Source organism: Nerophis ophidion, linkage group LG16 (assembly GCF_033978795.1).
Source record: "Nerophis ophidion isolate RoL-2023_Sa linkage group LG16, RoL_Noph_v1.0, whole genome shotgun sequence".
Lineage (NCBI taxonomy): Eukaryota > Metazoa > Chordata > Actinopteri > Syngnathiformes > Syngnathidae > Nerophis > Nerophis ophidion.
The window spans coordinates 6,131,610-6,144,874 of NC_084626.1; the positions used below are offsets into that span (position 1 = coordinate 6,131,610).

The window sequence follows — 13,265 nt, forward strand, 5'->3', positions numbered from 1 at the left end:
TCCAGAGAATAGTGCTCGATAACCGTGGTAGAGCGCAATATGTAGGTGTGGGAAAAAAATCACAAGACTACTTCATCTCTACAGATCTGTTTCATGAGGGGTTCCCTCAATCATCAGGAGAAAATCTCCTGATGATTGAGGGAACCCCTCATGAAACAGATCTGTAGAGATGAAGTAGTCTTGTGATTTTTTTCCCCACACCTATATATATATATATATATATATAATATATATATATATATATATATATATATATATATATCTCCATCCATTTTCTACCGCTTATTCCTTTTCGGGGTCGCGGGGGGCGCTGGCGCCTATCTCAGCTACAATCGGGCGGAAGGCGGGGTACACCCTGGACAAGTCGCCACCTCATCGCAGGGCCAACACAGATATATATATATATATACACAAACCCAGCTTCCATATGAGTTGGGAAATTGTGTTAAATTGTAAATACAAACGTAATACAATGATTTGCTAATCCTTTTCACCCATATTCATTTGAAAAAATGTCCCATTCATTTCAATGGAGATTTCATGGAAATTTGGGAATTCAGAGTAAAGAGAGAATTTTTGGGGAAAAAGCTAAAAAAATCTATGTTCTCAATTGAGTTGTTGTTGGAATTTTTCTAATCTGTCAAGAAATGTTGAAGTAGTAAAATCTAAAATTGAGAAATGGTATTACGGAAATCCTGGAATTTCGGAATAACCGGGAATCTTTCCAGTTCAAAAAACAACTTTGTTTTTTGTCCTGATTAAGAGGAATGTTTTGATGGTGGTCAAGGCAGATTTTTTGCGTTGAAAAATTCGGAGGCACACCACCAGCAGAAATCATTAAACAAACGAAACTGGGTTGACAATAAAAAGTTGTTGTCGCAATTGTTGGATATGAATTTAATCCATAACCAAGCATGCATCAATATAGCTCTTGTCTCAAAGTAAGTGTACTGTCAACACCTGTCACATCAAGACTTGACTTATTTGGAGTTTTTTTTGCTGTTTTCCTGTGTGTAGTGTTTTACTTTTATATTTTAGTGGCTTTTTCTCTTTTTTGGTTATTTTCCTGTAGCAGTTTCGAGCGATATTTCCCGCATCGACTTTGTTTTAGCAATCAAGATTGTTTCATTTGTTTTAATCTTTCTTTGTGGGGACATTGTTGATCGTCACGTCATTTTCGAATGTGTCGTCTTTGCTCCACAGTAAGTCTTTGCTGTCGTCCAGCATTCTGTTCTTGTTTACTGTATAGCCAGTTCAGTTTTAGTTTTGTTCTGCATAGCCTTCCTAAGCTTCAATGTCTTTTCTTAGGGGCACTCACATTTTGTTTATTTTAAGTTTAAGCATTAGACATCTTTTTACCTTCACACTGCCTTCCACTGTTTCCCACATCTACAAAGCAATTAGCTACGGGTTGCTACCTACTGATATGTAAGAGTATTACATGGTTACTCTGCCGAGCTCTAGACAGTACCGACACTCCACAACAACACATCATTTGCAGACTATAATTACTGGTTTGCAAAAAATATCTTTAACCCCAAATAGGTGAAAATAGATATTCTCCCATGGTACACCAGACTGTATCTCACTGAAAAACACTGTTATATAGAATATGATCATTCAGCACCAGAGGTGGGTAGAGTAGCCAGAAATTGTACTCAAGTAAGAGTACTGTTACTTTAGAATTTATTACTCAAGTAAAAGTAAGAAGTAGTCACCCAAATATTTACTTGAATAAAAGTAAAAAGTATGTTGGGAAAAAACTACTCAAGTACTGAGTAACTGATGAGTAACCTGTTTGTTTAATGATTACGGCAACAAATAATGCACAAAAACATAAAAATAGCAATGAGCAAATTCACAGCCAGGAATATCTCTTAAGCAACTAAAACAATATTATATATTAAATAATAATACATTAAAATAAAATAAAAATTAAGGTAAATTGAGCCACAGTAACTTAACAGCACCATAGGCTCAGTAGGCATTGATTGATTGATTGATTGATTGATTGATTGATTGAAACTTGTATTAGACATATTCCGTACAATTGACCACTAAATGGTAACACCCCAATAAGATTTTCAACGTTTATCAATTACTTAATAAATGACCAAGTCGAGGTGATCTACCTCATATATACATATACATACACACATATCATATATATACATACCTTTATATATACAGTATATAATTTATATTTATTTATTTTGCCGTTTTTGTTCACATGTTAAAGGTGTTTTAATGAATATACATGTATGTTTAACATATAGATTCCTATCTTTAATGAAGACAAAAATATAAGTTGGTGTATTACCTGACAGTAGAGCTGATTACGTCCCGGTTTCAAATGGAGGAAAAAAAAAGTTCCTCCTTCCTGTCTAATACATCATGAAAGTCGTTGGTTTTTGGCATCTTATTTGTCCAGTTTCCATATTCGTTTTTATACACTTTACAAAAAATACATTGGCGGCAAACTCCGTAGCTTGCTAGCTTGTTTGCTCTGGCTTTCGGAGACTCTTATTTTGTTGGCGCAGGCGCGATGGAGCGGCACTTTTATTGTGAAGACAGGAACTGTGCAATCAGTTTTTGGCTTAGGGTTGGAAGTACGGTTGAAATAAAAAGTGTCTTTTTTCGTTTACACTTTTGATTGATTCATTGATAGATTGAAACTTTTATTAGTAGATTGCACAGTACAGTACATATTCCGTACAGTTGACCACTAAATGGTAACACCCCAATAAGTTTTTCAATATGTCGGGTTCTACGTGTGACGGTCACGTGACCACCTGGCTCTGTTTGATTGGTCTAACGTCACCAGTGACTGCATGTGATTGGTGAAACGCAGGCATGCGTAGTTCCTACTTTGAATGCGTGTCTGACAAAATCAAAAGAAACAAAGCGTGCATTAACAGTTCGATAAAAAAAAAGTAGCGAGTAGCGACCTGATTGCAGATAAATGGAGCGGAGTAAAAGTAGCGTTTTTTCTCTATAAATATACTGAAGTAAAAGTAAAAGTATGTTGCATAAAAACTACTCTTAGAAGTACAATTTATCCCAAAAGTTACTCAAGTAGATGTAACGGAGTAAATGTAGCGCGTTACTACCCACCTCTGTTCAGCACACGCAATGTGATCTATCAAGGCCGAAACTGCTCTGCGGGCACTATTTTGCGTTTTTATTATAAAGCACGTGCAAATGGGCACAATTACGCACACGGCTGTGCCGGTACTACACATAAAAAAACATTTCAAAATGGCGCTCTGCTCCGGTTATCAATTGCACATGCAGTCTTGGTAGATCACACGCAACATGCCTAATAGTACATGCCATTTTACAGTTTGCCCACGCTGTTAAGCGTGAGGTATTTGGATTTTAGTATATTCGGTTTAAAAAAAGCGATTGAGTAAAACAGTAAAAAACAATGTGGAATAACACACACAATTAGTAGGATTACACACAAAAAATATAAAATCGTGTTTCACCAAACTTTTTGGTGGTAAAACTACAACCAAGGCAGATCCATTACATTTAGGTGAGGATCTGTGTTAAGTGGATAATATAGCCATTTTTTCTTTTTTTTTTTTTTTGCAGTTTGAGTCACTATATAATTAAAGAAACAATCCACACAATAAAGCTTTTGCAGATTACTGTTGTTAATTAGGTCAACATATGAGAGTGTAACGGAGGCCAGCCAGAGGGATACTGGTAAACCTCACTCCCTTACACAGACATACACACACACACACACATATATATATATATATATATATATATATATATATATATATATATATATATATATATATATATATATATATATATGTTATGCATGTGTTCAACAAAGAATCGCACCACTGAATGCTTTCAAAACAATCTTAAATACCAGATGGTTTCTGAACACTGCTAGTGAGATTCCATTGTCTGGACAATGTTAGTAAATCAGATCAGTGACCCTTGAAAGTACCTCGGGATTGATAGCCCAGCATTTACTTATACGCCACAATCTAAACAACCTTCCCGAGTCATGGTAAAAAAAAATATTTTTTTTTTACTAACTTAAAGGTCAACACACATGGCCACACGAGCACAACTTGCTCACTGAATATAGTTATTATTAAAAACGTCCAAACACCATAAAAATAAAAAATAAAATTAAATCCATTAGAGTGCATGATGGGAAAAATCTAAAGAACTCTCTGTTTGGCGGATTTTAGCTGCTTGATATTTCTGAGTGATTACAAAACATTAAGAAAGTCATCACGGAATGGATGGATGAATATATATATATATATATATATATATATATATATATATATTCATCCATCCATCCTCCCCATACATACATATATACATATAGGGCAGCACGGTGTAACAGGTGTTAGGTGTTAGTGCATGTACCTCACAATACTAAGGTTCTGAGTTGTCCTGGGTCGCATCCCAGGCTCGGGATCTTTCTGTGTGGAGTTTGCATGTTCTCCCCGTGACTGCGTGGGTTCCCTCCGGATACTACGGCTTCCTCCCACCACCAAAAACATGTACCTGGGGATAGGTTGATTGGCAACAGTAAATTGGTTTTGGCGTGTGAATATGAGTGTGAACGTTATCTGTCTGACTGTGTTGGCCCTGCGATGAGGTGGCGACTTGTCAGCGGTGTACCCCGCCTACCGCCCAAATGCAGCTGAGATAGGCTCCAGCGACCCCCCCCCCCCCCCCCCCCCCCCCCCCCCCGCGAACCCGAACGGGACAAGCTTTACATCCATTCGGCTTTCAGCCTCGGACACATTTTTTAGCCCAATGCCGCCCCCTAGACAAAAAGTTTGGACACCCCTGTTCTAAACTCTAATTCTTAGGCACTCCCCTAAAATTCAAAGTTAACAGCCACCACAGGTTAGCTTTTAATTTCTCCACCCTGTTTAGGGACAATAACATGAATACGCATGTTTGCACTTTTCTTTAATGTGATGTAAAAAAAAGTAATAAAAGTAAAACTGTTACGGCTGGGTTTACACAGCTTGCTGCGCGGTTCCTTCTCCCCCAGGATGCAAACGGACGACTCCGGACATGACTTGCAGGAAGAACATGATTTAATGTTCAAAAAAGAATCAAAGAGGGACAAAAAAGATAACGATCGACGGAACAAGGTGCCGATAGCACTAGACGCTAGACTTAGCATGAGCTCAGAGGCAAGCAAAACTTTTGTGACAGTAGCGTGACGCAAACAAAGAAGTCAGGCAAAGGCAGGCTTAAATAATGTCTCTTGATTACAAACAGGTGAGCGTCCCGAACAACAGAGGCAGGTGAAAATCACAAGTAGCCATGGTAACAAACTCAGGAGGTGCACAAAGAGGAACTAAAGGAGTTCAAAACTAACCGAAAACAGAAACCGTAATCGGGACCACGGATCATGACAAAAACAACTTACATGGAGTCAAAGAAGCAAAAATACCAATAAAGATAGCGAGTCAGGAAATGTGTTTGGTCGATTATTTCATGGTTGCAACTTCTTGCCAATAAATCTCATACCTTTGGAAAGCCTGTTTATTGTCCTTTTAAAATAGTGCCACATTTTTAAGGGGCTTGCATTTGCGGGATGAGCTGCAGAGATGAGCATGAAGAATTTTCCAAATCTTCTCTTCCCGTACCAAACAGCTTCTTCTGCCATTGACTTTTGTTTATTGTTTGGTAATTAAAACGGGCCTGATGGTGAAGGGCAGTCATGGCAGGGCTCCTGGTAGCCATATGTGTCTGGAGATTGTTTTGTGCGCAGTCTGTTCCAGATTGTCTGTCGGCCATATTGTCCTGCAAACCATAAAACTGCGAGTTTGTAGAAGACCTTCTACGGTTCCTGAGTGCTGTCATGGTGTAGTTAACAGCCTTCTTGGAGTGTAGTCTTCTTTCTCTGGCTTCCCCGTTGAAACACGGCCCTCCGTTTAGTGATGGCTCTGGTGCTCACTTCAATGAATGCCGCCTCTTTGTTTTGCGTAACACCAGCCTGAAGTTGCCCTATTCATGTCAGTCATGTGGCATGCAGCTCTTTAGAGCGGAAACCTACTGACTACTCTAGCAGGGCACGTTCTCACAGGTACCAGAAGCTCAGCACAAAAGTCCATAGCAACACAGATAAAAACTCTTGGGCACTGGCAGAGAAGATTTGGAAATTAAAATGGTCCTGATGGTGAAGGGCAGTCATGGCAGGGCTCCTGGTAGCCATATATTTATTGAACCATAACGGAAACAAGCCTTTTGGCATTTTTGTGCCATCCATTTGCCTTTTTAAAGCATTAAATGGATTCAATTCTTTTAAGATATCAATAGACTTCTCAATCAATCATGTGTCTGGAGATTGTTCTGTGCGCAGTCTGTTCCAGATTGTCTGTCGGCCATATTGTCCTGCAAACCTTACCACTGTAAATTTGTGGAAGACAGCCTATGGTACCTGAGTGCCGACAGGGTGCAGGAAACGGTCTTCTTGGAGTGTTGTCTTCTGTCCCTAAACTCGGCCCTCCGAGGGACAGAAGACAACACTCCAAGAAGACCGTTTCCTGCACCCTGTCGGCACTCAGGTACCATAGGCTGTCTTCCACAAATTTACAGTGGTAAGGTTTGCAGGACAATAGGGCCGAGTGTTGTCTTCTGTCCCTAAACTCGGCCCTCCGTTTAGGGATGACTCTGGTGCTCACTTTCATTAATGCCGCAACTTGGTTTTGTGTAACACCGGCCTGAAGTTCTCCTATCCATATTGGTCATGTGGCATGCTGATTTTTAGGGCAGAAACCTGGATTTTTAGAGCGGAAACCTACTGACCACTGTAGCAGGGCCCGTTCTCATAAGTCTAAAGGGTACCAGAAGCTCAACACAAAAGTCCATAGCATCTCGGCCCTTCCTTTAGGGATGGCTTTGGTGCTCACTTTCATTAATGCCGCAACTTGGTTTTGCGTAACACCAGCCTGAAGTTGTCCTATCCATATCGGTCATGTGGCATGTAGATTTTTAGAGCGGAAACCTAGATTTTTAGAGCAAAAACCTACTGACCACTGTAGCAGGGCCCGTTCTCACAGGTCTAAGGGGTACCAGAAGCTCAGCACAAAAGTCCATAGCAACACAGATAAAAACTTTTGGGCACTGGCAGAGAAGATTTGGAAATTAAAATGGGCCTGATGGTGAAGGGCAGTCATAGCAGGGCTCCTGGTAGCCATATATTTATTGGACCATAACGGAAACAAGCCTTTTGGTATTTTTGTGCCATCCATTTGCCTTTTTAAAGCATTACATGGATTCAATTATTTCAAGATATCAATAGACTTCTCAATCAATCATGTGTCTGGATATTGTTCTGTGCGCAGTCTGTTCCAGATTGTCTCTCGGCCATATTGTCCTGCAAACCTTACCACTGTAAATTTGTGGAAGACAGCCTATGGTAACTGAGTGGCGACAGGGTGCAGGAAACGGTATTCTTGGAGTGTTGTCTTCCGTCCCTAAACTCGGCCCTCCGTTTAGGGATGACTCTGGTGCTCACTTTCATTAATGCCGCAACTTGGTTTTGCGTAACTACGGCCTGAAGTTGTCCTATCCATATCAGTCATATGGCATGCTGATTTTTAGAGCGGAAACCTGGATTTTTAGAGCGGAACACTACTGACCACTGTTGCAGGACCCGTTCTCATAAGTCTAAGAGGTACCAGAAGCTCAACACAAAAGTCCATAGCAACTCGGCCCTTCCTTTAGGGATGGCTCTGGTGCTCACTTTCATTAATGCCGCAACTTGGTTTTGCGTAACACCGGCCTGAAGTTGTCCTATCCATATCGGTCATGTGGCATGTAGATTTTTAGAGCGGAAACCTAGATTTTTAGAGCGGAAACCTACTGACCACTGTAACAGGGCCCGTTCTCACAGGTCTAAGGGGTACCAGAAGCTCAACACAAAAGTCCATAGCAACACAGATAAAAACTCTTGGGCACTGGCAGGGAAGATTTGGAAATTAAAATGGGCCTGATGGTGAAGGGCAGTCATAGCAGGGCTCCTGGTAGCCATATATTTATTGGACCATAACGGAAACAAACCTTTTGGCATTTTTGTGCCATCCATTTGCCTTTTTAAAGCATTACATGGATTCAATTATTTTAAGATATCAATAGACTTCTCAATCAATCATGTGTCTGGATATCGTTCTGTGCGCAGTCTGTTCCAGATTGTCTGTCGGCCATATTGTCCTGCAAACCTTACCACTGTAAATTTGTGGAAGACAGCCTATGGTACCTGAGTGCCGACAGGGTGCAGGAAACGGTCTTCTTGGATTGTTGTCTTCTGTCCCTAAACTCGGCCCTCCGTTTAGGGATGACTCTGGTGCTCACTTTCATTAATGCCGCAACTTGGTTTTGCGTAACTCCGGCCTGAAGTTGTCCTATCCATGTCAGTCATGCGGCATGCTGATTTTTAGAGCGGAAACCTAGATTTTTAGACCTGCAGGAAACGGCGTTATTGGAGTGTCGTCTTCTTTCCCTAAACTCGGCCCTCCGTTTAGGGATGACTCTGGTGCTCACTTTCATTAATGCCGCAACTTGGCCTGAAGTTGTCCAATCCATATCGGTCATGTGGCATGCAGATTTTTAGAGCGGAAACCTACTGACCACTGAAGCAAGGCCCCTTCTCACAGGTCTAAGGGGTACCAGAACCTCAACACAAAAGTCCATAGCAACACAGACAAAAATGGTTTGGCACTGGCAGAAAAGATTTGGAAATGTTTTCATGGGCTCAACTCCATAAACGTAAATATCAGTTTGATGAAGAGTCTGTGAGAAACAATGAAGGCCATCAATTCCTTGGGGATTTTTAATGGAAAATAGTGATGCTGAAATGACCTTTGTGGATCTTTGGGAGCTCCCTTTACACAATATATTTGTTTCCAGCCTTCATTTGGCAGACAGACAGCATGTTATCTGATATATCGGAGAGGATCCTTTCTGGTAATCTTCCAGTCTGCAAAGATCGGAATGGGTCAGCTGTAGGATGAAATCCAAAAGCTAATTTATGCCAAATGACAAGACTGTATGTTTTAACCAAAGTTGCTGGCTCACCATCCTAATTTTGGATCCGTGTATTTAGCATTTTTTTTTTTGCATGTATTTATGGTTTCCACTCTCTTACCACTGCTTCTTTCCCAGAAATATGCACAAACCTTTGGCCCGGTCCCTCTCATTTTGGTCTTCTGTCTGTTTTCAATCACTTGCTGACTTCCTGTGAAAGCAAAACCACAGGAATAAGAGAATTATAAACACAGTTGGGATTTCCGTTAATAACACCAAATTTGGCATCTGGCTGTTCTGTGATTGTAATTACCGAGTGATATTTAGAGCTCTGTGGTAGTTTCTCGAGATTAAGCTCCTCCACCCCAAAACATAAAAACTTAGTTCATGCATCAGGTCAAAATGACAACAATGCATGGCCTCACCTCGAGATCAAACTGTGGTATACACCAAACACACACGGGTTAAACCAGTGGTTCCCAAAGTGGGCGGTACCGCCCCCCTGGGGGCGGTGGAAAGATCTGGGGGGGCGGTGAGGAGGAAGGGGGCGGTAGGGGGGTGGCAGTCCGAAGTCGAAGTCAGAAGTTCGAACGTTTGTTTGACGATTTGTACACAACACGTGCAGCAGGACGAGTCAGTGGACGACGCATCAGGGTCCGGTTACCACACGCCAACATCATATTTAATAGAACGGGGCTTCAGTGCAGTCGCCTTGCTTCTTTCCAAGCAAAGAAACCGACTGAAAATTACTGACCGCGGGGATCTACGACTTCTTCTTAGTGAGTTCCAGCCTGATGTTGAGAAGCTTATGTCCCTGCACCAAGCACATCCATCCCATTAATATTAAGTGTGAGACAATGAAGGTTACTGGTGGAATGTTTATTTACCATTCTATGTTGCTGAAACAGTTAAAACTGCTAAAAAATAAATTGGTTTACTAAATTGGGTTTTATTTGTGAAATACACATTTGTGTATGTCGGGGGGGGAGGGGGGGGGGGCGCTAGGAATTCACTGGGGAGCCAAGGGGGCGCCAGCCTGCAAAAGTTTGGGAACCATTGGGTTAAACCAATTGCTGCTCTCGTGTTGCAGAGATTACGGCTTCAGTCATTGTGCTCGCGGTTAAGTTTGTCACTTTAGTCGGAGACATGTGTTTCCCCTCAAAGTAACTTCTAACATGCATCTTCCCACGTAAAAAAGACTTTAAGCTGTGTACATATTGATCCGATCCAAGAACTGTGACGATGACATGCAACATGAATTAAGTGTCCCAAAGACAATAAATGAAATCAGATAATAAGCAAGCAATTTTCTTACTTATTGGTATTCAAATCTACAAAACCCAAAACCAGTGAAGTTGGCACGTTGTGTAAATCGTAAATAAAAACAGACTACAATGGTTTGTAAATCCTTTTTTAATCTATATTCAATTGAATAGACTGCAAAGACAAGATACTTAACGTTAGAACTGGAAAAATGTGTTGTTCTTTGCAAGTATTAGCTCATTTCGAACAACAACATGTTTCACAAAAACTGGCACATGTGGCAAAAAAGACTTGAAGAATGCTCATCAAACAATTATTTGGAACATCCCACATGTGAACAGGTTAATTTGGAACAGGTGGGTGCCGGGGTTGGGTACAAAAGCGGCTTCCATGAAATGCTCAGTCATTCACAAACAAGGAACAAAGGCGTGGGCAAATTGTCCAACAGTTTAAGAACAATATTTAACAACGAGCTATTGGAAGGAATTTAGGGATTTCACCATTTACGGTCTGTAATATCGTCAAAAGTTTCAGAGAATCTGGTGAAATCACTGCACGTAAGCGATGATATTACGGACCTTCGATCCCTTAAGCGCTACTGCATCAAAAAGGCGACATCAGTGTTTAAAGGATATCACCGCATGGGCTCAGGAACACTTCAGAAAACCACTGTCAGAAACTACAGTTTGTTGCTACATCTGTAAGTGCAAGTTAAAACTCTATTGTGCAAAGCGAAAGCCATTTATCAACAACACCCAGAAATGCAGCTGGATTCGCTGGGCCCGAGCTCATCTAAGATGGACTGATGCAAAGTGGAAAAGTGTTCTGTGGTCTGACGAATCCACATTTCAAATTGTTTTTGGAAACTGTGGACGTCGTGTCCTCTAGACCAAAGAGGATATGAATCATCTGGATTGTTATAGGCACAAAGTTCAAAAGCCAGCTTCTGTGATGGTATGGGGGTGCATTAGTGCCCAAGGCATGGGTAACTTACACATCTGTGAAGGCACCAATAATGCTGAAAGGTACATACAGGTTTTGGAGCAACATATGTAGCCATCCAAGCAACGTTATCATGGACGCCCCTGCTTATTTCAGCAAGACAATGCCAAGCCACGTGTTACAACAGCGTGGCTTCATAGTAAAAGAGTGCGGGACTAGACTGGCTTGCCTGTAGTCCAGACCTGTCTCCCATTGAAAATGTGTGGCGCAATATGAAGCCTAAAATACCACAACGAAGACCCCGGACTGTTGAACAACTTAAGCTGTACATCAAGTAATAATGGGAAAGAATTCTACCTGAAAAGCTTAAAAAATTGGTCTCCTCGGTTCCCAAATGTTTACTGAGTGTCGTTAAAAGGAAAAGACATGTAGCACAATTGTAAAAATGCCCCCGTGCCAACTTTTTTTGCAATGTGTTGCCGCCGTTGGATTCCAAGTCAATGATTATTTGCAAAAAAAAAAAAGTTTCTCTGTTCGGACATTAAATATGCAGTCTATTCAATGAATGTAGGTTGAAAAAGGATTTGCGAATCATTGTATTCTGGTTTTGTTTTCCATTTACACGACGTGCCAACTTCACTGGTTGTATCTTGGCATCTGTCTATTGGCTGGTCTGTGATGGGTTTCTAGAATGAAGAAGCCAGCTGGGGGAAGTATTTTCTTTATTTGATCAACTTTATTGAAATACCCAACCCACAGCACCAGTGCCATTTGCATCAGCTAAAGTCAAATGTAGAGATTTCCGATTATGGCTTTTTTGCAGATATCGTCCAACTTTTAATTACTGATTCCGATATCAACCGATACCAATATATACAGTCGTGGAATTAACACATTATTATGCCTAATTCTGTTACGATGCCCCGCTGGATGCATTAAACAATTTAACAAGGTTTTCCAAAATAAATCAACTCAAGTTATGGAGAAAAATGCCAACATGGCACTGCCATATTTATTATTGAAGTCACAAAGTGCATTCTTTTTTTTAACATGCCTCAAAACAACAGCTACCAAAACAATGAAGGCAGACAGCTTCAGTCCAGAGTATACTAGAGTAATAAAGCACACAATGACATACTCCTCCTTTAGTGCAAGTCTGCCTGGTATACTGTATAACAGGAAATTATAAACTGGGCTCAATCTGCCCTGCTCTGACCTATTTGTATGTGTTGCGATCCGCTGCTCGGATCGTTCCATTTTGTAGTTTTGATTCTTTTCTGTATCACATTTTGTAGTTCGACCTCCTTATTTCATGTTTAGGCTGTCACCATGGTAGCTCTTTAGTTCACCTCCCCCTTGCTGTATACGCACACCTGTTTCGTGTAATCACCTCCCTTATTTAAGCTTGCCCGTGTTCATTGCTCTATCTGGGATCCCAGTTTGCTTTCATGCATCTGACGAAGACTGTCCTTCCATACACGCTAGCTCTCGTGCTGCGTTTTGTTTATTATAGCTCTCATGCTAATACTGTAACGTCTGGTTGGCATAGCGATGCTGGGTTCATTCCTCCAAGGATGCGTCGGCAAGAACACAGCAAAAGGTAAGAAATAAAGATCTATTAAACTCAAAACAGGTTAAAACAAAAACATTGGTGCTAACAGAAAAAGGTAAACAAATGGCGCTAGCATGGAGGCTAGGAATAACAAACAGAAAAACTAGACTTGACACGAAGGCACGAAAAAGGGAAAACAAACCATTAGCATGAGAGCTAGAATAAAACAAGGGAGTAGCGTGTAAGCTAGCGAGACTATTCATATAGAGCAGTAATCACTTGCTGCACAAAGGCAAATAAGGAACCCAGAATGAAGAATGAAAAGGGCCGAGCTTAAATAAGGGAGGTGATTACTCGAAACAGGTGTGCGTAGACAGCAAGGGGCAGGTGAACTAAAGAGCTACCATGGTGACAGACTAAACGGGAAATAAGGAGGTCAAACTACAAAACGTGATACAGAAAAGAATCAAAACTACAA

General features: G+C 40.9%; 1 protein-coding gene and 1 long non-coding RNA gene across 2 annotated transcripts in view; one reads left to right on the forward strand and one right to left on the reverse strand.

Annotated features, from left to right (window-relative positions):
- ccdc3b (coiled-coil domain containing 3b) overlaps nucleotides 1-13,265 on the forward strand; it is a 50,600-nt gene that overhangs the window by 23,248 nt on the left and 14,087 nt on the right. The window lies entirely within an intron of this gene.
- Nucleotides 8,836-9,481, reverse strand: LOC133535630 (uncharacterized). Its single transcript, XR_009802265.1, has 3 exons — nucleotides 9,344-9,481; nucleotides 9,183-9,241; nucleotides 8,836-8,983 (listed from the first exon to the last, which is right to left on the reverse strand). It is a non-coding gene; the product is annotated as an uncharacterized LOC133535630 (long non-coding RNA).